This window comes from Triticum dicoccoides, chromosome 4B (assembly GCF_002162155.2).
Source record: "Triticum dicoccoides isolate Atlit2015 ecotype Zavitan chromosome 4B, WEW_v2.0, whole genome shotgun sequence".
Classification (NCBI taxonomy): Eukaryota; Viridiplantae; Streptophyta; class Magnoliopsida; order Poales; family Poaceae; genus Triticum; species Triticum dicoccoides.
The window spans coordinates 590,103,229-590,107,511 of NC_041387.1; positions in this window are offsets into that span (position 1 = coordinate 590,103,229).

Genomic DNA, 4,283 nt, shown 5'->3' on the forward strand with positions numbered 1-4,283 from the left:
GCCGTCCTGAGAGTCTAAAAAGACCCTCCTCATCCCCGTAGAAGCAGAGAGGAGAATAGACTGTGAATAGAACATATAGCCTTCCCATGCTGTAATGAATACTCCCTCCATACCACAATCGTCTTATATTTTGGTACAGAGGTAGTGCTACTTGTTTTTTCCGCTAACTCTCACTTTATCTAGTCAACAACTTGTGCTTTAATCTGCATATAAATATCATAGTCAACACTTAGGGGCGTTACTAACATGTCAGAAAACCCACATCTCCTACAGCTGACCAACAACAAGGTAAACAAATAGCCAGATTCTGATTCTGGGGATTACAGAGCCACAACTGATTCTCAGAAATCCACAGCCATAGTGATTCTCAAGAATCCGTAGAACAAGTAAATTCAGTTATCTACATTGATTCAGATGTGTCAAGCCTATGTTCTCCTCCTATGCTTCATTCTTCAAGGTGTTGCTGTTGCTGCTGATAGAGGCGAGATATATATGGGGCTACGTTGAAATTTGTCACAGTAAGTATCCGCTCATAATAGCAGTCTTTATATCATGTTTGGTCTTCTCATCCTTCTGTTTTCCATTTACTACTACAGCCTCAACAAAGCCTCACCTTCCATGCAGTACAATTTATTACTTCTCCCTATAGTTGATCCAATGCCAAAAGACAAACACAAGAAGGCTAGAGCCAAAATACTCAAACTTCTAGCACCCAGCAACATCTGGTCACCGCGCATCGCTGGATCCGCCTCCACCGGACTAATATATCCTCTGTTTCTGATCTTTTTAATCGGCTAGATCAGTGATAGCGGCAGTTCTAGTGGAGTGACAGGGCTAGGCGCTGACAAGCAATTGTTGTTTAGGCCAGGTCTTCTTGGAGGAGACATATAAAGCCTCGAGCGTAGACTCCCTGTACCCCACTCTACAAATCCCAGAGACATCTTGGTGAGAGCATCATAGCTCGAGACACCATCAGTGACTAGGCCATCGACCACCCCACTGTCAGTAGGAAGGGAGAGGTGAGAACCATTGTGATCTGCTGTGAGACCTATTTCAGAGTTTCCAACGGGTTCTCCCTGAACAATATCATCCACTTCTTGAGTGCCAAGTAAATCTGCCACCATATATGTTTAACATCAGACCACATTATAGAGTTTCTGTAGTTCCACATGCGATGGAGTATTAAAATATAGGGTGTGTTCTGCTCGACCATAGTGGTTTGGTTAAAAGAAAGTCACGATGTCATGGTAAAAATATGAACCCAAAGATGTAAAAAATTATAGGAGATCCCCGAGGAGGGCCCTAACGTCATCCATGACGCACACGGGGGCTGCCTCCTTGAGCTGGTAGGACACACGTCGGCCAGCGAAGCTGGCCTTGCTGCACACTCCACCGGCCAAGTCTTGAATACCTGACAAGGCTACTAGCTTAGCCCAGTACAGGGCTACACTTAGGGCCATCATCATGACGGCCTGTGAGGCACGAGGCAAGACGGGACGACGACCATAAATAAAGGCATCAGGGCGGTGCGGCGCGTCACGTCCGGCGCAGTGTCAGGTTATCTCCTGACTGATCGACAGAGGCAAGTGGACGAAGCGCGACGGATATCCTCCTTTGTACAACGTACTATATTTATTAACATGACCAAGTGTGGTACCCCCGGATCTATATAAGGGGAGGGCCGTGGTTGAATAGAGGAGAACTTTTGCATACTCTAGCAACCCCACTCCCTCATAGGAGCGCTGATAGAGGAGAGAAGGTACAGAGAGAAGATAGAAAGGTGTTTAGGCACTCTAGCTAGTGCCCCGACCACCTCCTATGACACCCTGACCACCTCTTTTGTACACCCAAACACTTGTATCCTTGAGCTTATGTGAAATTAGATAATGCCCCGCGCGTTCCTGAGGATTTTTTCATAAATATTTTGAGGAAGGCCGGGATCCAAACTTATGTGCCAAATCTCTACATGTGACTTGCACATTCTACAATACCGACGATCTACATTAACATAAGGTCAAGAGGCCAACATATGCATCACAATAGAGGTTTGCAGAAAAAGTACTGATGATATATATGTACTTTTGTATGACTCAAAACACCTAGAAGTATGAGAATGTTTCTCATTTACAATAGGGTGATGATTATTAAGGGGGATGTGGATATGGTCCGGGCAAGAATTTTTTGTTGGAGATTAGAATTTTATCAATTCAACATGTACGATATGATTTCTCACATACATTTGCACGGACCATAGATGTTTTTTTTAAACAAAAGGTAATCCGACCTCTGCATCATCATGATAGATGAATAGTAGGTGCGCACCCATCGTTAAAGTGAAGTGTGCAAAATTACCCAATTGTATCATCGTACATGAACTGTCGTATTCTTTAGGATTGGTGAAGAATCACCCTCTTCGGAGCATCGCATAACCGGTTGAAAGAAGAATGAGCATAGTCTGCAAGATGTAAAACACAGGTAGCAAAATTTGTGTGTAGTTTCTGTATCATATACTCCTTGAGTATAAGATCTGAAAGGAGCAAAGTGCTACTTGCATGGTTAATAAAGGGACTACCTTGCACAACATGGGAGGCCAGCTCGGTTAGGCAGTGGGCGACGTACATGACCCTGACATCGCGTACATGCGGCGAGACCAGGGAAGTCGTGGCAGCGGCGAGACGGCGGCCAACAACGTGCGGAGCAAGCAGGGCCGGCCCTGAGGGGGGGCAGGGGGGCGGCCGCCCCGGGCCCCCAACATCGAGGGGCCCCCTCTCAAGTATGCAAGTAGCCCAGGGATTCTCCCCAAAAAAAGAAGCGACTAGGACTGGGTCGTAGCATGGCTTCAGGCCTTTTGCATGTTCAGCTTCATATGGCCCAAGTGGATTGCTGGGCTAGGTAGTCATGCATGTACGCATTATTTCTCGGAAACAAAAACGCATGCACTGTGGCTGATCGATTAGATCAGATCAGATCAGATCAGCTCGAAGAGGGGCAATGTATCACGCACGGCGTTGGCGATCGAGGGAACGAATTCCGCTTCAGGCCGAACGCCCTTGCCATCACCTGATCGCCGTCTAGTCTCGCCTCTCGCGACCTTCATGCGCAGCAGTAGCCAAGAGACGAGAGCGGACAAGGCCTGCTTAGACTGGATCAGAATCTATCAGTTGATTTTTAAATCCGTGTTCTACAGCTCTAAGGTAGCCTCTTTGGTAGTCCCTAGTTCCTAAATTTGTTGTTTGTTAATTGAAGTCGATGCCCAGAATTGTTTTTCACAATCCAATCATTGGATAGGATTAGTGTGTTGAAAACTGCACTATCTGTGCTTCATTTAAAGATGAGACAAAAATTAATTTTGTAATTGTTGTGGATTGCATTCCAATCGAACCCAATTTGCTCAGTTTGGATTAATGGTTGCTGAGGTATCACCAGAATGGTGCTGCTGTACAAGTATTTTCAAAGTTGAGCAGATATTGTTTTTGCGACTTTTAACAAATTTCTATTCGCAAGAACTAGTCTATATTCGGATATGACCAGTTTCTTATTACAACATGCATGAAAGACGTAGATAACTTCATGTTGAATATCCTGATTTGCTTATTTTCTTCATTTTGTAAAATGGATCATGATTTGTAGCCTAGAAATTCATATATGACGTGCTTTGGAGTTCAAATTAAATGGAGAATCCAAGCTATGCTTGTATATTTACCTAATAATAATTAATGGGCTAGCTCTAGGAGATATTTATACATATACTATTAGGTATTAGGATGTTCAAGAGCCAAGAACAATACATAAAAAATTTATGTTTATATTAAAGGGGCCTCGGGTTTTACTTTCGCCCCGGGCCCCCGAATTGTCAAGACCGGCCCTGGGAGCAAGCAGCAAGGGATCATCGGCTCCGGTGGCGATGATAGGCGGCACTGGTGAGACAGCGAACGACAACGCATGAAGCAAGCAGTAATGGATCACCGTCTCTCGTGGCGATGATCCGCATCAGCGGCTGTGGGACGGCTAATGACGACATGCAGAGCAAGCAGCAAGGGATCGCCGCTCGCCGGCTCCATCATGATGATCTTCGGCGGCGGTGAGACAGCCGATGACGACGCACGAAGCAAGCAGCAAGGGACCGCCGTCTCTCACAGCGATGATCTGCAATGGAGGTGAGACGGCTGATGACGACGCGCGGAGCAAGAAGCAAGGGATCATTGTCGCCCCCAACGATCATCTTGTCTTGGCGCTGGGAGCGGTTAGCGCGGTCGCAGGGCGACCTTCAACAGCATGACGAA